The sequence below is a fragment of the Ambystoma mexicanum genome, chromosome 9 (assembly GCF_040938575.1).
Source record: "Ambystoma mexicanum isolate Mex_15411 chromosome 9, UKY_AmexF1_1, whole genome shotgun sequence".
NCBI classification, from domain to species: domain Eukaryota; kingdom Metazoa; phylum Chordata; class Amphibia; order Caudata; family Ambystomatidae; genus Ambystoma; species Ambystoma mexicanum.
The window spans coordinates 910,092,247-910,116,407 of record NC_090931.1 but is presented as its reverse complement, the minus strand read 5'-3'; the positions used below and the strand labels follow the sequence as shown (position 1 = coordinate 910,116,407).

General features: G+C 45.5%; 1 protein-coding gene across 1 annotated transcript in view; it reads right to left on the bottom strand.

Annotated features, from left to right (window-relative positions):
- Nucleotides 1-23,866, bottom strand: part of SLC19A1 (solute carrier family 19 member 1) — a 405,409-nt gene extending 381,543 nt beyond the window's left edge. Inside the window, exon 1 of the mRNA XM_069616071.1 lies at nucleotides 23,846-23,866. The gene's annotated coding sequence lies outside the window, so the exon portion shown is untranslated. The remainder of the gene's footprint in view (nucleotides 1-23,845) is intronic.
- Between the last annotated feature and the right edge of the window lie 295 nt (nucleotides 23,867-24,161).

Here is a 24,161-nt window from a genome sequence, read left to right as displayed (position 1 = left end):
TTGAGGCTTAGTAGTCAGAGGTGGTGGGGTGGTCTTAGTATTGGCTAAGGACTTGAGGGGCTGTTTGGGTGGAAGTGGTGTTTTGGTAGACAATGGTGGAGCAATGATCATTGTGGAGGTAAAGGGATATCGTGGTGAGTTGGTGGTGGGTGCCTTTGGTGTGCGTAGCCTAAGCAGTTTGTTTCTACAATAGAGAGGTCTTGGGCGTGTGGTGGATGTCGTGACATTTTGATGGTTGGCTGGCAAGTTGGTGTGACTCATGGGGAGTTTAGGGGGAGGTGTTCTGGTGGTCTGCTGGACAGTGTGAGGGTGAGTGGCATTTGTGAAGAAGGAGGGGAGGAAAGGTAGGTATGGGTGGGATGTCGGGGGAGTTTTGGATACAGTGGTCTCCATTATGTGTGGTGTTGTATGACCGAGGCCAGGCAGGTGGGTAAGAGTGAGAGTGTCGCCTGGGCGTCTGTGTGTGAGTGGGTGAGCGGTATACAGTGTGAGTAGTGCGCTGAGTTCTAGTGTGGGGGAGCGTGAGGCAGGGCCTAACAGTAGGTGGTGTAGATGAATGCCATTGGGATTACGGTGCTTTCAGCACGGGTTAGGAGGGACAGGTTGGCGTGGTGTCTGGGCAGAGTGTCCAGTACCTAGGTGAGCAGCAAGCTGGCAATAATAAGGACTAGTGTTTAGGGCAGCAGGAGGAGGTGCTAGCAAGGATAGGTCCTAACATATGGCTACAAGAATGAACACTAATATGCATTGGTGTTAGCATTTCGGGTAGGCAATAGAGTACTTGCATGGGCATATCAAAACATTCAGTGCAACACGAGTAGGCAAGGTCGTAGATGAGTGGTAACATTTCAGCAGCAGGCGTGCTGGTATTCAGGGCAACATGGGTAGAGACTGTCATAGGTCGGTGCTGGGAGAACGGTGCAGCAGGGGGGTACTCTTGTATATAGCTACTAACATTCATGGCAACATGCTTGCAAGGACATACAAGATACAGCATATGCTAGCATAAGTATTGCACGTCGGTTCTTACCGCTAAAGAGCGTGGAAAGCTTCACAGGCCGGAAATTAGTTCTGGTAAGGTTAGTGAGGGTGTGTCGAGGTTCTGTGTTCAGTGGACTAGGGACTTTGATCGTCCACCAGCACTCCCGGCTCCGGACAGGTTCAGGACAGGGCCTTATGCTGGGGGCCTTAGGGCATCAGGGGCCGGCTTCCGTCTACAGTGTGGTCCGTGTGCAGATGTAGCTTCCTGCTATTTGGTTGCCTAGCAGCGGCAACAACAAAGGATATAGTTATCTGAGAAAAAGGGGTCGGGGTTACTTCTGAGGAGAGTTTTGCAGAACTTTTTCCATCCAGATTATGTCAAAATGCAATGAGCTAGAAGGTTTTTGTATGGGTTGATATTATGCTGGTGGGGGAGTTTTTCTGCACGCTGGTTCAGAGAAAGCAGGTTGGGGCTGAGGTCTGACCAAAAACGAGGGTGGGCACATTTGGACCGACTATGCTAGGTGCCAGACACCAGGGTTGCTGCTACAGAGAACCGCCTGTAAAGGGGTCAGAGTCTGCTAAAATGAGGGGGCAAAGAGAAGTCGTAAATTGGGGTCCATTGCATGTGCTAAACTTGAAAGTATGGGCTGAGGCCTTACCTCCACCAGGCATCTGAGTGTCGCAGTTGTATAGGTGACATGTTGACGATCACGCGTGGGAGAAGTCCAGCTCATAGTGTGGGAGAACTCATTGCAGCCAGTATATAGCAGTCCTGTAATTATGTCCCTATCAATTTCGCGTTGCACACCCATAACGACAATGCCAGTTTCACATTGCTCCCAGTAAACTGTCCCAAGTCACCTTCATAATTTCGGCTGAAAATTGCCGCATGGCTGTTTCATATTGCTCATCCCCCTCCCACTCACCTTTTACCTGGCATTTGGCAGGAAGGCATCTTGCCATCTGGACACAGAAACCACCCGCGTGCGTGCACACATGTAAGGCACTCAACACATAGACAATATGCATACGTGTACATTTCTCCAGTTCTTCCCGCAATGTCGCCTCCTACAAAGTTGGCTCCTGATTTCCTGTAGCCTACTATTGGCCAAGCATGAAACAGGGAGAAGGGAGGGGGATTCTGAGTCACCCCCTTTTTCCAGCCTCCTGAGCGGGCTGCATGGTCAAGTGCATCCACTGGACTGTGATTCTGCACATGTGAGGCCTCCGGTGGGGTGGACAGTCTAGCACCACTCTGCGGCACCACAGTCTGCGCTGCCTCTAGCACCACTCGGTGTCACCACTGTCTGCCCGTGTGTGGATGCCTCTAGCACCACTATGTGTCACCACATTCTGCCTGTGTGTGGATGCCTCTAGCACCACTCTGTGTCACCACATTCTGCCTGTGTGTGGCTGCCTCTAGCACCACTCTGTGTCACCACATTCTGCCTGTGTGTGGCTGCCTCTAGCACCACTCGGTGTCACCACTGTCTGCCCGTGTGTGGATGCCTCTAGCACCACTATGTGTCACCACATTCTGCCTGTGTGTGGATGCCTCTAGCACCACTCTGTGTCACCACATTCTGCCTGTGTGTGGCTGCCTCTAGCACCACTCTGTGTCACCACAGTCTACCCGTGTGTGGCTGCCTCTAGCAACACTCCCTGGCTCGCGTTGGTAAATCCGTAAACGTGGGTTTCTATTTATAGACATAGACTGGCTGCACACTGGAGCGCTCAGGCAATCTGCCGCTCACTGAAGCTGTGAGTCTGAGCAGATTCCTCTGCTTAGCCACTAGAATCCACCGCAAAGGGTGGTGCAGCACCCCCATCTGCCCCAACGCCTAGGTCTGCCTCCTCTCACTAGTCTTCATCACGGTGCAGTCATTTTTCTAGAATTATCATTTTATTTATAGGTCTGGAAAAGATCCGGGGCTACGCTAATGTTGAGACTGTCGGGACTTGGGGCTAGTTGTAACCCTTGAGCTTCTATCCGGGTCTACTACCAAATGACCCCGGGCTATCGGCCCCCAGCACCACCTAGCGATACCTCTGTTGATGGGTTTCCAAGGTCTGTGGCCTGCGGCTAGGATTTACCTTGGCCTCTGTGCATGCCAGCTTCGGCCGCCACCTCTTGCTGCCACTTCGCTGCTTTGCCATGTCTTATTTACTGACTTCCATTCCCTCCAATTGAAATTCTTTTGCTAGCTGCCTTTTCCTTTTTCATTCTTTTCTTCCATCCACCCATCCTTGCCATCTTCTTTCCTCCGCCATGTCTTTGTACCACAACACCTGTCATTTCAGTTTCACGCCGTAGATAAAGGACTCCTAGCAGTATGTGGGCGGCCCTTTACTTAGGGCCGGGTGCATGCTAGGGATGTTACTGCAGTACTGCGATGATGCAACCAATGTTAGGCTGCACCCTGGGTTAATATTGATGCAATAAATGCCATCTTTGAAACAATCTTTATAATTGCTTCCCACCATCCAGCACTTTTCCCAAATATTCAAGGACGGGAGTTAGATTAGTAAATTAACAGAGCCCTGCTCTCTCCTTTTATAAGGGGAGACGGGGCATTGACCACTTGGTGTGCAACCCCCCAGCCCCCTTTTCCTAACTATTCCCTGTCACCCCAGAGACAGAGGCAGATGTAACTAATGGTGAAATTCTGGAAAAGGGACAGTCGGATGCTAGAAACGCCTTCTGGGCAATCTGGCATCTTCCTTGTTGGGCTCTGAAGCCTCTGACCTGGCAATCAGTGTCATACAGCTGCAGGCACCATGCATGCTGCCTACTGAAACATTAGCTCAGGGTGCATGCACCTGCCCAGGTCACCTTTACACACATTTTACACATGTAATCTGAGAGCAGGCTCTTCGGCTCTGTGTGTTTTGCTAACCTAGTGGTGCATCACTTCTATTGATATGTAATGTATGGCAAACCACACCCGCTTGCCATTGTCTGAACCACCATGGATTTTAACATATGGGGATCACGTGCATTTCACATTGTGCTATGGAGAACAGCACGTGTATGTTTTTAATCCACATAACAGGTACTTCCCTGTTCGTCCAAAACCATCAAAGACCACATTCACACACTTGATCCTGCTCTGGCTGACTTCTGCAACCAAAGAAAAGAACCGTGTGTACAACACTATGCACACCTCTATTTGGGATGGTAATTGTATCCAGATTATTTTTTAGAATTCTAGGTATTTAGATTTTTTGATTTTAAGAAAATTTGAGGTGCAGGGGAGATAAACAGTAAACAAACACTGCAGACTAACAAGCTCCAGGACATTTCGTTTCCAAGTAAGTCTATATAGGCACAGGCTTATACAGCCACTACCCTGTGCTTTAAAAAGCACCTTGCTATAACGATACTTACTTATCCTTTTTTTAGTTACGAGGCGTCCGCTCTGTGACACTTTGAATTTAACGTTGGTCTTCCTGGCAACAATCCATCTGCACCGTCTGATTGATGTTTTTCTTACGTATTGCAAACAGGTTAGCCTTTCTTTTCACAAATTCGTATCCTTATAGATAAGACTTGTTAATTTAAGAGCATGGTCTGATTGAATATACATATATGCCTAAGCAATTGTAAGTCTCTATGTCTAAACAAATATATGTTTAGCAATTTTGTGCAATTCTCTATTTACCACAGTAATAGCATTATTACTTTTTCTCTACGGAAACCCTCACTTGTTATATACTACTCTCAAGCCACCATGTGCTTTCCCTTTTATAGGCAACTACGTGCAATTATTATTCCTGTCCGCCTTTTGAAATTAAGGGACAAGACAACCAGTGGAACCTTTAAACCTACACACAAGGTTAGCAAGCTAATAAGTGACAACGGTATGCATAAAACTGCAAGTTACTTTAATTAGACAACACTAACAATTTTTTGATTTCCTTTAAAAAAAATGTCCTTAAAAAAGTTTTTGTTAGGATCTTATATACAAAAATGAGGATTTTTTTTTATCTCTATTTATATTGAAACTTGAAGCTCTGCTTTTTGAAATAATTGTTGATTGCTTATTTTTAAATATTCAACAAATATACTTTTGTTTCTTAGAAATGATGAAAATTCACGATTTATGTATCCCTGATGAAGAGAGAAATCTCGAAACGCGTTGGGTGATCGCTGTATGAATTAAAGTCAAATTCTTGAGTGAAAATCTTGTTACTGTACTTATTTACATTTTGTTTTCATTGAAATTTGTTGTTTAATCTGACTCATAGTAAACTAAAAGTATATTAACTCTCTTAAAACATATGAAGTTCATTTGGTGACTCTACATGACAGTTTTACATTACATTGTCTCCTCAGAGTACACCTCATTGTCAAATTGTTTTTCTGTATATACAGATCTCAGATAGTGTGCAGGGGACGGGAGTTCCCCATTTTTGGGAACATCCACCCTCTTCTCTGACTTCTGCAACGACTCATTCACCTCTGGAGCCTTCCCCTCCCCTCTGAAGCACTCTCTTGTGCACCATCTTCTAAAAAGACCCACATCTGACCCCTCTAGCCCGGCTAATTATCGTCCGATCTTTATCACTCCTTTCCTGGGCAAACTTCTGGAAAAGCTATTATTTCCCAACTTAATCTTCACACCGATTCTGTTGGTTGTCACCATGACCATCAGTCTGGTTCAGAGCTGCCAGAAGCACAGAAACTGCTCTCCTGAACATCCGTGAAGACCTGCTCTCCAATCTCAATTCTAATATCCCATCTGTCCTCATCCTACTTGATCTTTCTTCTGCCTTTGATATGGTCAACCTTGTCATCCTGCTCAATCGCCTCTGTAATAATCTGGATATCACTGATCAGGCCCTGGCCTGGCTGACCTCCTTCCTTTCCAACCGACCCTGTGAGGTCCAAATTGGGTCCTTCCTTTCATCTATGTCCGCCAGGGGTGTAACCTCTCTCCTTGGCTCTTTAACCAATACCTAGAACTGCTTGCCCACTGCATTGCTGCTCTCTGCTCAACCTTTCAATGATATGCGGATGAGACCCAACTTGTTTTCAGGCTCCCCTCTGCCACCTCTCCTCCCTCTCTCATCTCTGACTGTCCGCAGTCCAGGAGTGGTGCACCGCCAACGACCTCTGCCTTAATGCCAGTAAGACAGAGATCCTCCTCATCGGCACACCTGCCCCTTTCTTTCCTGCCACACTCTGGCCGGCCTCCCTTGCCCCTCTCCCTGCTCTCACCTGTGAGGCTAAGGACCTCAGGTCATCTTCGATTCCACGCTATCTTTTTCTCCTCACATATCTGACGTCTCTAAGAAGTCAAACTACTAGCTGCACCACCTCAGAGGTATTCTTCCTTTCCTCTCCTTCCCCCAGAAGCTCACTGTCTCCAAAGTACTGGTCCTCTCTAGGCTGGACTATTGCAACAGCCTCTTCCTAAATCTGCCTGCAACCACTCTCCGTCCTCTGCAGCTCATCCAGAACAGGTCTGCAAGACTTGTCCTTGGCCTCAAGCCCTGGGATCATACTTCTCCAACCCTGAAATCTCTTCACTGGCTCCCTGTCGAATGGGAAATCATATTATACCCTCTAGATCGTGCATATATATATATATATATATATTGGCCCAGGCCAAGTCGCTCTGCGAGGAAATCCGTGTCGCAAGGTCCTGACCTTAGATCTGTGTAAGCCGCCATTTTAGGTTCATCCGCCATTTTAGATTCTCTCTCTAAAGTACCCTGTGTTCTAAGATGGTGGACAGTGTCATTCTGAATGTAACATGGCCGTCTTGACCTCTGTGTACAAGTTAATATGTAAACTGCCTGCAGGTCAAATGTTAGGGTCATGTACTGAGACCTTGTCCTTCGTTGACCTGTGTATAAAGGATTACCTGTACCAACGAAGCTAATCCATGAACGTATATTGTGCACAATACTGTTCGAGCATCCAATGTGAACACTTGTTTGACTATATTGTTTAAGATATATGTGAAAGATCAATGTGAAATCCAAAGACACACTGTTGCTATTGTAACTTGTTTGCGAATATGTTAAGGATAACCCCTAAATGTATAGATGCATAAATTAAGATGCAAACTCGGCACAAACCCTAGATCAGTGATGTATTAACTTGTAGGTGGGCTGGACGTCATGTTTTGGACTGTATAAAAGATGCGATTATTCTGATTTACAGTCCCACTCACTACGCACACCGAACAGGGCTGGTTCTCGCTGTGTCGTACTGGGGGGCCTGATAGCTATCTGTTGCTTTGTCCTTTGAAACTGTTCAGTTATAGAATAAAGATCTCTGTATCTTTCTTTGTAACCTCCGTTTGGTGTATTTCCTTTTGGGGTACTCAGCCTCGATATCTTCTTTTGCTTTCACAGATGGCGCCCGAATAGGGACCCTCAAGATTGATGCCAGCTTGTTGAAGGTTGACGCTGTTATCGGACCGGGATCGGACGGTGTTGGAAAAAGGGGCCCCTTTCTGAATGAGACGCGACACCTCAACAGCGCTGGACCGCCCGATCCCTGGACGGTGAGCATGCGGTCCGAGTCAGCATCTTGACAAGGGTCCACATATCGAGGCAGGCAGATTTGCCGAAATCACCAAACACAAAGTAAAATTTGTTAGAAAAACTTAGAAATCCGATCAGACCTCCTTAGGCTTGATCAGGTGAGTCGTGACCCGATTCTTAAGTATCCTGATAAATTGTTTTGGAGCATTGCACTTGCAAGTACAATTATTGACCAGGTAACACCAGTATTCTGATATGCCTCTGAAATTGTCTGCCTGCTTTAGGGCATTATTCCGCAGTGACAGACAATCCTTGGAATTCAGCCATCCGGCGCCACAGGAGGGGTCGCAAGCTTGTCTATGTACTGTAAGCATGGCATTGGTAGTATAGTGTTTAATGATGTTTGGCACAGACAAACTAGACATGCTTCCAAACTTCAGTGGCCAATCAATGGTAGTTTTGAGATCCCTCGCATAGAATACTTAGAATCTATACTATTAAAGAAAAAGGCTAGACCTGCAGCATTTGACGTACTACAAAATTGGAAAAAAGAAGCTTTACAGCAGCTTAAGAGTAGAGAGAAACATGCGTGTCGTCATAAGACGAATGCCGAAAAAGCATTGTTATATGACCAAGATAAACAGTCTGAGTCGACTAGGAATATGGATAGGGCTTTATCACTTGCTATCCAGAAAATCTATCCCTCTAAAGACTTTCATGTTTACAACAAGCTTATCGACAAATTGTTAAATGAGCGAAGGCCTGGTGCCACTGCACCACCTCCGTATGTTCCTCTTCCTGCTGCTTTGCCTCTTCCTGCTGTTATTCCTCCTCCTGCTCCTATCGTTCCTCTTATCGTTCCTCTTCCTCCAGTTATTGGTCCTCCTTTTGTTGCTGCTCCTCCACCTGCTCCTCCGCTCTTTCCTGTTGTACCAGTGATAACACCTCCGTTGAACATGCCTACTCTCCCTCTTCCAAGTGGTCCTGCACCACTTGCAGTAGATCAGGGAGCGGGATCGAGGGTTGTCACTCGCAATACTGTACCTCCAGAGAAGAAATGTGACTTGATTGCATGCGCTAAGCATTGCATGGAGAGGGATGATCAAGCTATGTTTTTGCCACACTTTCTAATATGGACAATTTTCCTGAGAAAAATGTTTTTATTGAGGGATTAGGGATTCATTTGTGTGTAATGTGAGACAGATTAAACAATACAGATTTCCCACAGGGGCTAAGGGATCTGAACACCTTAGCGTTCTCTAGAGACACTGTGGAGAAAGTACAAGAGCATGTTGAGAGGGTATTTGAGTATAGAAAGGAGTTGGAAAGATTATGGGATGAAGATGAAGATAGTATGTATGTACAGAAGCGATTCCTTCCTTGTCAAAAATTGATATCTGAGGAAATGCGAATTTGCATGAAGGACGCAATTAAATGGATCTCAGACTTGTCGATAACTCCAGTTGAAGTATATGACACGTATAGTCAGTATACGCCAGAAATGCAGAGGAAAGTGATACATGTAATGGTAGAATACGTACAGGATGAGTGTGCAAAAAGAAAGATTAGTTGTCCCACAGAGTTATTAAGTATTTACAAGAGAGCTTTTTCACTTGACATTTCTTCGGCTGCTTTAGCGCTCGATTTGGCTCTGTTGCTTAGTAAGCTTTCGGAGTTGCCTACTTCTCAGTTGCCTATGAGAGAGGTTCCTCCGACATTTGTCCCAAAGGTTGAGATCCCTGCTAATGTTGCAGCAGGTACAGCTGCTGTGGAAATACCTGCACATTATGTGTCTCAGTTCGTTCACGTCCCGTTCTCAAGACAGGAAGTGAACATCATTAGACAATCTATTCCCGACATTAGGAAAAATCTGACAGGATTCTATAACATAGTAGTCTGTTTTGCAATCCTCAATATTCACTTTAAGTGATATTGATTTGTTATTTCCCATACTCCTGCCCGTAGATTTATGGAAACAGGTTAGGACTATAGATGACGTACCAGGGTTATGAGATACATGGGCTAACATAATTAGACTTGATGGAGAAAGGGCAGCTGGCGAAAGACCGCCTCAGGTGATATTAACATTACCTGACAGAATTGTTGCAAAATTGAAAACTATGATTCCCGAAAAAATAATTATTTGGGACAAGCTTACCGCCTGTGTCCAAGGGAAGTCTGAGGGTGCTACCGAGTTCTTTGATCGGTTCGAACAAGTATTCTTGGATTTCAGTGGACAAGATTTAAGCACAGAGTCTGGGAAAAGATTATTTGTAGACAAATTTGTGCGTGGATTGTTGCCAGACATCCAGTCACAAATGATGTCTTCCGAGAGCACTTGGCAAGCAAAGTCTCAATCAGAAGTACTGCTCATGGCTCAGTAGTATGAGAATCGTGTCAATAATGAAAAGGAAAGAGTCAAAAAGAAAAAAGGTGATTTGAAGACGAAAGTATTATTACAGCAAATTTTTAGAGGCCCTAGAGGGGGTAATTCACAGTTTAGAGGTCAGTATGTTCCACAAAGAAAATGTGCCCTTGGGTCCTGTAAACATTAATCAGTGTGCCTATTGTAGGCAAGAGGGTCATTGGCGTGCACAATGCCCGGTCCTCCGATAGAGGTCAAATAGCACATTTGGGAACATGGGTAGATGACCCAGAGGTCGCCTGGGTGTAGGGGGCCCTAGTAGAGGTCAGTTTTCACAAGATTCACAGCAACTTTTTTCACAGGATAATCAGGCACCAAGTGTGGATACTAGAAACATATTCGATCATCCTTCTGCCGCTTACCTCTCTGAAGAACTTCCTTTCGACGATATTCTGTTTTGTTGGGATTTCCCGAAGCAGGGTTTGGAACCTACGCCTATTCCCGTTGATCAGAAAAGTCCCTATGTTGAAATGTTAGTGGGAAATAGGAAACATCTATTCTTGATAGATACAGGGGCACAAAAGTGTTCCATTGATCATTCTCGGGTTCCAATCATTTCACTGTCAGGGCAAACCAATGTTTCTGTAGGGTTTTCTGGCAGAGCAGTTGTCTGTCCGGTTTCTTCGTTGGTACCTATTTCTTTGGGTCCGTTTATGGACCATTGTCCATTCCTTTTGACTTCGAATTGTGGAGGGTTGGGTTGAATTTGTTGAAGGAATTAAATGCAGTAATTCATTGTTCCTCTGATGGAGTGCGTTTGACGATTTTGCCACAGCAACTTTCTGTCTCCCAATTCTTGACTAGACCTTTGCCACCGGAATTTAGTGCTGTTCCGGAGTGTTTATGGGCAGTTGATGACAATGATGTCGGTGTTTTACAAATTGAGCCTGTCAAGATTGTTTTGAAACATGGAATGAAGCTGCTGCGCATTTCGCAGTATAAGATTTCAGCCGATGGTGAGCAAACTTTGAAATGCATCGTCTCTGATTTCGTGCATTGAGGGGTGGTTGAGGAAATTGCAGGTAGTTTAGGCAATAGTCCGATTTTGCCCGTGTACAAAAAAGGCGATAACGCAATTCCTTTTCGTTTCATAATTGATTTACGTGCCATCAATAAGATTGTTGCGCCACAATTTCCAATTGTGCCTGATGTGACGACGATACTGCCTATGATTCCGGCCTCAGCTACTTATTTTAGTGTTGTGGATCTAAAGAATGCTTTCTTTAGTATTCCTATACACAAGGACAGTAGATATCTGTTCGCGTTCACCTTATGGGGACACTCCTTCACATTTACCCGTGCACCACAGGGTTACACGGAAAGCCCTAGCATCTATAGTAGGGCTATGAAAGAACAACTCGATACCCTTGAGTTGCCCTCTACTTGTACATTGCTTCAATATGTTCATGACTTGCTTTTAGCTGCCGACTCAGAAAGCGCTTGTAAGGAGGGCACTGTGTTGTTGCTCATTCACCTGGCTAAACATGGACATAAAGCTTTGCTCAAGAAATTTCAATATTGTTGTTAGGAGGTTGACCTATTTAGGCTATTTCCTGTCAAAGGAGGGAAGAAGATTGATGCCTGAATGGATAAAACTCATTTCTAGCATGTCTGTCCCAAATACGCAGAAAGAAGTTAGAGCCTTCATAGGAATGGCTTCTTACTGTAGGTAGTGGATCCCGAATTTCTTGTTAACGATTAAGCTGATGTTGGCTCTGAGAAAGAAGGGCATTTCTTAGCCATTGCCGTGGAACATGGAGCACCAGCGTGCATTTGATTTGCTCAAGACTGTATTGTGCTTGGCACCAGTTTTGGGCACACCAACTTATGAAATGGCCTTTTTGTTGTTTGTGCATGAATGTGATGGATGTGCTTTGGCTGTAGTAACGCAGGAACATGGAGGGAAGAATAGGCCATGCGGTTACTTTTCTTCCGCCCTTGATCCTGTAGCATGCGCTTTGCCAAGATGTTTGGAGCTGCCGCTGCTGCTGCGTCTGTAAAACAGAGTGAGGGAATGGTCCTAGGCCATGCTGTAACCCTGATGGTACCTCACTATGTAGATGTTCTACTGAATAGAACTCAAACGCAACACCTCACTTCCGCACGGTTGACAAGATATGAATTGATCTTGTTTGCACCACACATACAAATTAAGAGGTGTTGTGTTCTTAATCTAGCTGAACTCTTACCTTTCCCATAAGGTACTGCTTGCAGTGACGAAGAGTCACATGACTTTCTTTACACTACCGAACAAGAGACAAAGGGTAGAATTGATCTAAAAGATACTCCTTTGAACAATCCGCAAGGGGAGCTGTTTTGCGATAGCTCCTGCTTCAAACTTCCGGATGTTACATCCACAGCTGCTTATGCAATCACTACATTGAGCACGGTCGTGGAAACCAAGAGAATCACGCATAACTCCGCACAGGCCGCAGAGATTATAGCATTGACCCGAGCTTATGAACTTTCCGAAGGGCTTACTGTGAATATATACACTGACAGTATGCTTTTGGGGTGGGTCACAACTTTGGGAGACTTTGGTCAGAAAGAGGGTTCTTAACTTCACATGGTACAAAGATCCAGCATGGCTCCTTGATAGTACGGCTACTCTCAGCGCTTGCACTCCCTACTCAGTTAGCTATTATAAAATGCACAGCGCATCAAAAGATTGCAGATTATATAGGAAAAGGGAATGCTTTTGCTGACCAGATAGCTAAGCAGACTGCCACTGACCTCTCTTTAGACATATATACTTCAAGGGAAGCCACAAATACCTGTACTATGGATGAGAGTATCGATTCTGTAAGGGATATCCAAGCCGATGCCACATTGGAAGAGTCTAAAAAGGGGGCTGAGGGCTTGGGGAAACTTGATGATGATGGGTGTTGGGTAGATGGATTTGAAGGGAAATGGCTACTTCCTGACGCATATATTACGATGATGGTCGTCATGGCTCATGGCCCTACGCATATGTGTGCCCGCAAGATTATAAAAATGCTGGGAAATGTATGGTTGAATGACACAATCTTTAAGGTAGCTGAACGTTTTGTCCAAAACTGCATGATCTGTTTACAGCATAGTGTGGGAAAGTGAACATCAACTCCTAGGGGAAGTTTTGGTCCACCTTCTGTCCCCTTCGAGGTTATACACTTTGACTTTATTGAAATGGAACGATGTCATAACTTGAAATATGTGTTAGTTGTCATTTGTGCTTTTAGCAAATGGGTTGAGGCTTTTCCTGTTAAAGACGCTACAGCCATGACTACTGCAAAGACAATGTCAAAGAATATTTTCCTAGGTTCGGGCTACCAAGAGTCAATTGGTCGGACAATGGTCCACATTTTATCACTGCTGTAATTCTGCAGATATGCGCGGGATTACAGATCGATAAACGGTTCCATTCAGCCAGACATGCTCAGAGTGCCGGACTAGTAGAAAGACACAACGGCATCATCAAAATCAAGCTAGCTGAGACTTGTGCCAGCACCAAATTAAAATGGCCGCACGCCTTACCGATCGTGTTGTTATCCATGCCTATGACCCCTCAAACTAAGACTGGGCTCTCTTCCTTTGAGGTGGTTATGGGGAGGCCTGCTAATATCTGGAACCTTCCGAAAAATTGTTCACTGCGAAATGTGGAAAATGTACTACTTTCAGATTACTGTAGCCAGTTGACTAAAAACCTGTATTTGATTTATCACCAGGTGCAAGAGGCTTTACCTGTATGGTACGAGGGCCCCGGTCACAGCATACGGCCTGGTGACTGGGTCCTCGTTAAAATATTTGAGCGATCGTCTTGCCTTGCACCTCGGTGGCAGGGACCCTTCCAAGTCCTGCTGGTCACGCAAACGGCGGTGCGGGTGTCGGGCAGGAAAAATTGGATCCACGCTACCCACACCAAGAAGATTCCACACCCAGTGCCATACGATACAGAAGAAACAGAACTCCTCACCAGTACTGCATTCAATAATCCCGAAGCAGTAAATAGCATTGAGTGTGTGTTGGAGACTCTCCCTGAGCCCAGGGGCCTGGAGAAACAGCCATTTTGCCTCCACACTCTCCAATAGTTTTGTCTCCAGAAGCTGTTGTTCTGGATCTTGCATCTTCTCTTGTTCTTGATACGTCGCTTCCAACGGGAAGTGACGACACGTTGTTCTCAGATCACTCAGTACCAGGAAGCATGAGGTGCGATCTGCGACCCAGGAAATAGACCTACCGCATGGTTCGGCTGTGCGATCGAGGAAAATCATCAAGGGCTTGCCTTTTTGGCCCGATCTATTATCTATACAGGGATTCTGTTGGCTAGGGTTTATGGAAGGACTAAGAAGATGCTCGGCCCGGCAGTCGCCAGCTAAAAAACATTGGCGTGTTCATTTGAAGATTACAATGCCTGCCACCACTACAGCTCGTACAAGACTGATAAGCGAACATGTGACTAGCTGCGAAAAAGGACAGTCTGCAATATGGGCCCCAAAAAAGTATTGCTGTTTGTTGATAATGTTAATTGGTTTTATAATAGTCATCATTGTAGGCTTCTGGTATCTAGAAGAAGTGCATCTGTTTGAAAAATTGTTACCAACTGAAAATGTACCTACTGTTTCTACTCCTTTTGTGCATCTGCACACCCTATCTCCTAGGGATTCTCAGCATAGACAGAGATATTACAACAATACGCTATTACTCATCATGAATGCTACACATGCCATCTTTAATAGGTCTAACTGTTGGGTTTGCTCGCAGTTACCGCAACATGGGGATAAGGGGCTAGGTTGGTATATTCATCCTTTACCTTTGACAACTGCATGTTATGCTTCTCTTAGAGCACTATTCTTTGGTCACTGGAACGATAGCATTTTCGGGAACTTTGATGGACTAATCTGAATCAGTTTGAAAAATGTGTTTGGACTCCCTTAGGATGCTCGCTTTTTGCAAATAGGAGTAAGCTCAATGTTGCTTCTATTAGGCCTTCTGATAGACTGTCTCGTCCTTTCCAATCTTTGATTTCTTTTAAAATGGCTCTTAAAGGCAATAAGGATGCCACACCTCCTTCTTACACTGTTAACCATAGCCCCGATTCAGTTTCTTTCTGCATACAGAGGAATGGTACTCAGTCAATGGGTGATTTTAAAGATTGCGCCAACGTTGCGAATTTGACTGGGGAAGATAGACCTTTGTATGTAGGCGAACCTGTCTACTTTGTTTGTGGTAATGTAGCATTTCCATGGTTACCCAGGGATTGGCAGGGAACTTGTTATTTAGGGATCCTGTTACCCGGGGTATTCATAGCCAGTACTGTAGAGGTTTCAAAGGCTCGTCCACGGCGGGACGAGGATGGTGACACTCCAGCACAGGTTTTTGGAGATGTAGCAAAGTCATTTGTGCCATTTTGGGGACAAATAATGAACTCTGAGGATATCAGGAGACTAGCGAGAGTACTGGAGAGAACCATCAACCGGACCACTGACATACTCTATAATATGACTCTAGAACTGAAAGCAATAAGGCTAGTAGCACTTCAGAACCAGATGGCATTAGATGTCATCCTAGCTGAACGTGGAGGGGTATGTAAATTAGTGGGGTCCGCTTGCTGTGTTTTTACGCCAGATTCCTCCCCAACTATCTTCAAGGCAATACAGAATCTGCATGTCCTAAATTCAGAAGTGCATGTTCCCGAGGGAAACTGGGATCTTAGCGCTTGGTTCTGGGACTTCTTGCGATCTTGGGGTTGGAAGGTACTTTTGGTCTTGCTGATCATTTTGGGAATTCTGTTGTTCCTTTGTTGCTGTATACAGCGTCTTCCTGGTATATGTTCGATGCTAGGGGGATGTTGTGCACAGGCGATGGGTACGTTAGGACGCAAGGTATACGCCCCAGACAAGAACTCCAATGAATATGTGCTGAAAGAAATTCTGGTAACCGATCTAATGGCGATTGATATCTCCGATGGTGATTCAGGGTGTGTGGACATTGAGACATGGACTTGTTCGTAAAGTGATTAGAATTAGTTTAGCGCTTGGCATAGGCCAAAAGGAGGGTTTGTCGAACGGGAAATCATATTATACCCTCTAGATCGTATATATATATATATATATATATATATATATATTGGCCTAGGCCAAGTCGCTCTGCGAGGAAATCCGCGTCGCAAGGTCATGACCTTAGATCTGTGTAAGCCGCCATTTTAGGTTCATCTGCCATTTTAGATTCTCTCTCTAAAGTCACCCTGTGTTCTAAGATGGTGGACAGTGTCATACCGAATGTAACATGGCCGTCTTGACCTCTGTGTACAAGTTAATATGTAAACTGCCTGCAGGCCAAATGTTAGGGTCATGTACTGAGACCCTGTCCTTCGTTGACCTGTGTATAAAGGATTACCTGGACCAACGAAGCTAATCCATGAACGTATATTGTGCACAATACTGTTCGAGCATCCAATGTGAACACTTGTTTGACTATATTGTTTAAGATATATGTGAAAGATCAATGTGAAATCCAAAGACACACTGTTGCTATTGTAACTTGTTTGCAGATATGTTAAGGATAACCCCTAAATGTATAGATGCATAAATTAAGATGCGAACTCGGCACGAACCCTAGATCCGTGATGTATTAACTTGTAGGTGGGCTGGACATCATGTTTTGGACTTTATAAAAGGTGCGATTATTCTGATGTACAGTCCCACTCACTATGCACACCGGACAGGGCTGGTTCTCGCTGTGTCGTACTGGGGGGCCTGATAGCTATCTGTTGCTTTGTCCTTTGAAACTGTTCAGTTATAGAATAAAGATCTCTGTATCTTTCTTTGTAACCCGCGTTTGGTGTATTTTCGTTTTGGGGTACTCAGCCTCAATATCTTCTTTTTGCTTTCACATCCCAGTGGCTGCTAGGATTAAATGTAAGAACCTTTGCATTGTCAACAAGGCTTTCTGGGGCCTCGGTCCACAATAGCTTCAACTATCCTTCCGTAAATACAGCCTTACTGAAGCTCTTTGCTCTGTCACCTCCACTCCCTCAGGGTCAGTCGCTACTCCGGGCAATGAGTTGGGGGTAGATCGCTTTCCTCAGCTGGGGCTTCCCTCTGGAACAGCCTCACTGCCTCTCTGAAACTTGAGGAGAACCATCTTCAGTTCCAGAAGCACTTCAAAACCTGCCTCTTTGCTTCTGCCTTCGCTCCTCCTCTCCCCTGCTAATCCGTCGGCTTTGGCACTGGGCACCTGGCTGTCCTCCGATTTTGGGCACAGATCCCTGCCTTCCTAGCCACACACCCACACTGCCTCTTGGCAACCCCTGCACTTGCATCTGTATCTGCAACTCTACACTCCTCTTCCAGCACCTATCAAACACCCATTGTCTACACCTTACTCTCACACTTACCACCTGCTGGCTGCACTACCTGTTGTTGTTCTATCCCGTGTTCAGCACTTTCCACTCCTCTCCTCCCCCTCGCACTTTCCCCCCTTCCCTCTCCACTGTACTTGCACGTTCTCAATGTCACTGGGCCTAGTAAGATCGTTGTTTTATCCTCCTTGTTTCCCCCTCCCTTGCCTCATCGCGCTCTGAAACACTTGTGTATGGGTGCGTATACAAATAAAATATCATATCATAAATGGTGGCATGGCCCTGAAATCAATTTGCAGATGTGTCTTCTTTTCTTTGCTCTCCCCACCTCTGAGAGCGAATAATTCTTGCTTTGCATGACATGTTTCTTTCAAGATGTTTTATATGTGGTTAAGGGGGTTTCAGTCCAGGTTCATCAAGCCCAGGGCACTGGTCTAGCTCTTGAAAGCCTACGATGCAGAAAGAAAGCATCACGCATGTGTATACAAGCAAAGATGAGATGATCTGCAGCCTGGCCTGCTGCCCACAATGCAACCTGGAGAACTGGGAATCCTTGGCTCCTGGCTTCCACATTGACATTTGGCAAAACTCCTTTCCTCACTCTGCCTTATTTTCCTAAACTGCAAACATGAGGATGACCTGGACGGGATTCAGTTCAGTGTGTGCTATAGAAAAAGACTAATTCATACATGCTTTAACATGCTATGGCAACCCCTCCTATATAATAACGATGGGATCCCCATGCTTGACAAAATCCCACTTCGGTGGGGCTTCTTTCTCAGTATAAATGGCGAAGCTAAAACGTTTACTGCACTCCCGGATCTGTACGCTCGAATGCATCTCACATGTCATTAAAACCTGTCTTTTTATCAGGAAAAGGTCCGCATTAATCTAACCATGGCCTGAAAACCTATTACTCATCAACGGCCAACCCAACCAAGCGTCCTACAAGTCTGTGTAGCCACACGTTAATAACCTGCACTCCAGGCTTGCATCACTGTCATCAGTCAATTCAACTGATTACTCACCTGTACAAACAATGTGCCTTTTCTACAATAAGCACAACACATTTACATGTGAGCATAAACAACTTCTGCATGCCCTGGACTCCCAGCCACACTCCATTCTGTGCATCACTAATGCATTGCTGCATAAACATGCTTGCAGTACCAACTTCTGCATGCCCTAGACTCCCAGCCACACTCCATTCTGTGCATCACTAATGCATAGCCGCATAAACATGCTTGCAGTACCAACTTCTGCATGACCTAGAGTCCCAGTGCACTCCATACTGTGCATCACTAATGCATAGCTGCATCAACATGCTTGCAGTACCAACTTCTGCATGACCTAGTGTCCTAGCTGCACTCCATTCTGTGCATTGCTAATACATAGCTGCATCAACATGCTTGCAGTACCAAATTATGTATGAACTAAAGTGTCAGCTGCACTTCGCTCTGTTAATTGTAAATGTATTGCCACATTAATATGCTTGCAGTACCGGGCCTGCCTGCCGGAGCAGTCCAGCCAAACTCCATTCCATGCATCACTAATGCATAGCCACATAAACATGCTTGCAGTACCAACTTTTGCATGCCCTAAACTCCCAGCCGCACTCTATTCTGTGCATTACTAATTCACAGCCACATAAACATGCTTGCAGTACCAACTTCTGCATGCCCTGGACTCCCAGCCACACTCCATTCTGTGCATCACTAATGCATTGCTGCATAAACATGCTTGCAGTACCAACTTCTGCATGCCCTAGACTCCCAGCCACACTCCATTCTGTGCATCACTAATGCATAGCCGCATAAACATGCTTGCAGTACCAACTTCTGCATGACCTAGAGTCCCAGTGCACTCCATACTGTGCATCACTAATGCATAGCTGCATCAACATGCTTGCAGTACCAACTTCTGCATGACCTAGTGTCCTAGCTGCACTCCATTCTGTGCATTGCTAATACATAGCTGCATCAACATGCTTGCAGTACCAAATTATGTATGAACTAAAGTGTCAGCTGCACTTCGCTCTGTTAATTGTAAATGTATTGCCACATTAATATGCTTGCAGTACCGGGCCTGCCTGCCGGAGCAGTCCAGCCAAACTCCATTCCATGCATCACTAATGCATAGCCACATAAACATGCTTGCAGTACCAACTTTTGCATGCCCTAAACTCCCAGTCGCACTCTATTCTGTGCATTACTAATTCACAGCCACATAAACATGCTTGCAGTACCAACTTCTGCATGCCCGAGACTCCCAGCCGCACTCCATTGTATGCATCACTAATGCATAGCCACATAAACATGCTTGCAGTACCAACTTCTGCGTGCCCTAAACTCCCAGCCGCACTCTATTCTGTGCATCACTAATGCATAGCCACATAAACATGTTTGGACTACCAACTTCTGCATGACCTAGACTCCCAGCCACACTCCATTCTGTGCATCACTAATGCATAGCTGCATCAACGTACTTGCAGTACCAACTTCTGCATGACCTAGAGTCCTGGCGCACTACATTCTGTGCATCACTAATGCATAGCTGCATCAACGTGCTTGCAGTACCAAATTCTGTATGACCTAGAGTTACAGCTGCACTTGGTTCTGTTAATCGCAAATGTATTGCCACATTAATATGCTTGCAGTACCAGGCCTGCATGCCACAGCAGTACAGCCAAACTCCATTCCATGCATCGCTAATGCATAGCCACATCAACATGCTTGCAGTAACAACTTCTGCATGCCCTAAACTCCCAGCCGCACTCCATTCTGTGCATCACTAATGCATAGCCATATAAACATGCTTGCAGTACCAACTTCTGCATGACCTAGAGTGCCAGTGCACTCCATTCTGTGCATCACTAATGCATAGCAGCATCAACATGCTTGCAGTTCCAACTTCTGCATGACCTAGTGTCCTAGCCGCACTCTATTCTGTGCATTGCTAATACATAGCTGCATCAACATGCTTGCAGTACCAAATTCTGTATGACCTAGAGTTTCAGCTGCACTTGGTTCTGTTAATCGCAAATGTATTGCCACATTAATATGCTTGCAGTACCAGGCCTGCCTGCCGGAGCAGTCCAGCCAAACTCCATTCCATGCATCGCTAATGCATAGCCACATCAACATGCTTGCAGTACCAACTTCTGCATGCCCTAAACTCCCAGCCACACTCCATTCTGTGCATCACTAATGCATAGCCACATAAACATGCCTGCAGTACCAACTTCTGCATGCCCAAGACTCCCAGCCGCACTCCATTGTATGCATCACTAATGCATAGCCACATAAACATGCTTGCAGTACCAACTTCTGCATGCCCTAAACTCCCAGCCACACTCCATTGTATGCATCACTAATGCATAGCCACATAAACATGCTTGCAGTACCAACTTCTGCATGCCCTAAACTCCCAGCCCCACTCCATTCTGTGCATCACTAATGCATAGCCACATAAACATGCTTGCAGTACCAAATTCTGCATGACCTAGAGTCCCAGTGCACTCCATACTGTGCATCACTAATGCATAGCTGCATCAACATGCTTGCAGTACCAACTTCTGCATGACCTAGTGTCCTAGCTGCACTCCATTCTGTGCATTGCTAATACATAGCTGCATCAACATGCTTGCAGTACCAAATTCTGTATGACCTAGAGTTTCAGCTGCACTTGGTTCTGTTAATCGCAAATGTATTGCCACATTAATATGCTTGCAGTACCAGGCCTGCCTGCCGGAGCAGTCCAGCCAAACTCCATTCCATGCATCGCTAATGCATAGCCACATCAACATGCTTGCAGTACCAACTTCTGCATGCCCTAAACTCCCAGCCACACTCCATTCTGTGCATCACTAATGCATAGCCACATAAACATGCCTGCAGTACCAACTTCTGCATGCCCAAGACTCCCAGCCGCACTCCATTGTATGCATCACTAATGCATAGCCACATAAACATGCTTGCAGTACCAACTTCTGCATGCCCTAAACTCCCAGCCACACTCCATTGTATGCATCACTAATGCATAGCCACATAAACATGCTTGCAGTACCAACTTCTGCATGCCCTAAACTCCCAGCCCCACTCCATTCTGTGCATCACTAATGCATAGCCACATAAACATGCTTGCAGTACCAAATTCTGCATGACCTAGAGTCCCAGTGCACTCCATACTGTGCATCACTGATGCATAGCTGCATCAACATGCTTGCAGTACCAACTTCTGCATGACCTAGTGTCCTAGCTGCACTCCATTCTGTGCATTGCTAATACATAGCTGCATCAACATGCTTGCAGTACCAAATTATGTATGAACTAAAGTGTCAGCTGCACTTGGCTCTGTTAATTGTAAATGTATTGCCACATTAATATGCTTGCAGTACCAGGCCTGCCTGCCGGAGCAGTCCAGCCAAACTCCATTCCATGCATCACTAATGCATAGCCACATAAACATGCTTGCAGTACCAACTTCTGCATGCCCTAAACTCCCAGCCCCACTCCATTCTGTGCATCACTAATGCATAGCCACATAAACATGCTTGCAGTACGAAATTCTGCATGACCTAGAGTCCCAGTGCACTCCATACTGTGCCTCACTAATGCATAGCTGCATCAACATGCTTGCAGTACCAACTTCTGCATGACCTGGTGTCCTAGCTGCACTCCATTCTGTGCATTTCTAATACATAGCTGCATCAACATGCTTGCAGTACCAAATTATGTATGAACTAAAGTGTCAGCTGCACTTGGCTCTGTTAATTGTAAATGTATTGCCACATTAATATGCTTGCAGTACCAGGCCTGCCTGCCGGAGCAGTCCAGCCAAACTCCATTCCATGCATCACTAATGCATAGCCACATAAACATGCTTGCAGTACCAACTTCTGCATGCCCTAAACTCCCAGCCGCACTCCATTGTATGCATCACTAATGCATAGCCACATAAACATGCTTGCAGTACCAACTTTTGCATGTCCTAAACGCCCAGCCCCACTCCATTCTGTGCATCACTAATGCATAGCCACATAAACATGCTTGCAGTACCAAATTCTGCATGCACCAGATGCCCAGCCACACTCTATTCTGTGCATCATCAATGCATAGCCGCTTCATCATGCTTGCAGTGCCAATTTCTGCATGATGTAGGGTCCCTGTCGCACTCCATTTTGTGCATCACTAATGCATAGCCGCATCAACATGCGGGCCGTACCAACTCTATATGACCTAGAGTGTCAGCTGCACTCGATTCTTTTCATTACAAATGCATCGCCACATTAAAAATAATTAAAATGGAAATAATTAAAATGGACGAATGCATCGCCACATTAACATTCTTGCAGTACCAGTGCCTGCATGCCCTAGGGTCCCAACTGCACTCTCTTCTGTGCATTGTTGCTAATGCATAGCCGCATCCACATGCTTGCAGTACCCGGATCGGAGCACACCGCCAGTCATCATGCAGGACACTCGTGAGCACCACAAAGGGACCCCATTTGCCTTGAACCTTGCCACACGTCTTCCCGACTGGATCTATCCTGTTGGTCCGATGTAGCACGTGCCTATCTTGTTCCTAACATTTTGCACAGTTACACTGGCATGGGTTAGAGACAGCAACAAGAATGCAATGCCACGAATGGACCACGTGGCTGGCCCTCGCAGAAGAAACACTGCAGGATGTGCATACACGCACTTGCGCGTGTGAGGCCTGTTCACTAATCTCCAGACCACAACATACAGCGCTAAGAGGCTATCCCAGTGGCAGGCGTGTGTTGTGCAAATTCTTAATACCTTTGGCACAGTCAAAATAATGACTGTTTGCACAGTGTAAAATGGCCTCCGATCTCACTCCTGATCAATCCTCACAGAACAGCGCATTACGCTATAGATTACAACGTTTAATGACACATGTATGCATAATTAGAACTCTACAAGTTAGCTGCTATTTGACCCCCGGCTAGCTTTGTTTCTGATACCAACTTGTAAGTCACATGGGATTGCTTTTCCGCGTTATATTCTCAGCAATTTCACTGCCTGCTCTTATTGCACACGTAAGTTATTGTTTCTTTCATGTTTAAACTGCAAACCGCCCCACTGAGTAGAATGCAAAGCCACCCACGCACCGCGCATGCTCCAAAACATGTACAGTAAGGTAAATCCTCTCCCTTCAATTCCGGAATTAAGACATTATAATCTTGGCCCTGAAAATGAACATTTTATTCCTGATGGTCAGTGTTCAGCTACCAGTCCGTTCAGTCACATTTATAATCTCCTCGCTAACCAATGCTTTAACCAGAGCATACATTAAAAACCTTGAAATACAGCTTGACATCATAATTGCAGCCTTGGCGGGCAGCCTGGGCAAGGAACGCATAAAGGTATTTGGGGTAGAGTAGGCAAGAGAGACAAAGAGATGTTTAAATAAAGAATCCGACACCAAAACACCCATTCTACGCGTAAAAAACAGCAACATAAAAAGCAAACATATTTATCTGGGCGTGCGTACATACGGACGACTGTGAGTCAATAGGTACAAAAGGGAGCAGGAGAAAGCAGAGGGCTACACAGCCAAACGACATTAAAACTCACTTTATTCGGAGCCGGGTCATGTCACTGAACCCCCAAAGATTCCAAGGCAGGAACAATATTCAAACTAAGCGTTACCTACTTACTTCAAAAGCTAATTGAAGCCCGCCCAGGCCCTCCCGTCCATTCTAAGAGGCGATCTGATCAGTGAGAGATGGAATCATTCAAACATTTACTCTGATAAGGTACGCACGATCACCCCAGATAGCAGTCACCCGCGCCCCACCACATCACCCACCACCAAACTTTCCTAACCCGTGCCCCTGCTTTGCTCTTCTCGCCTATGGGCCTTTTCTATTGTTTACCCTTGTACTGCTTG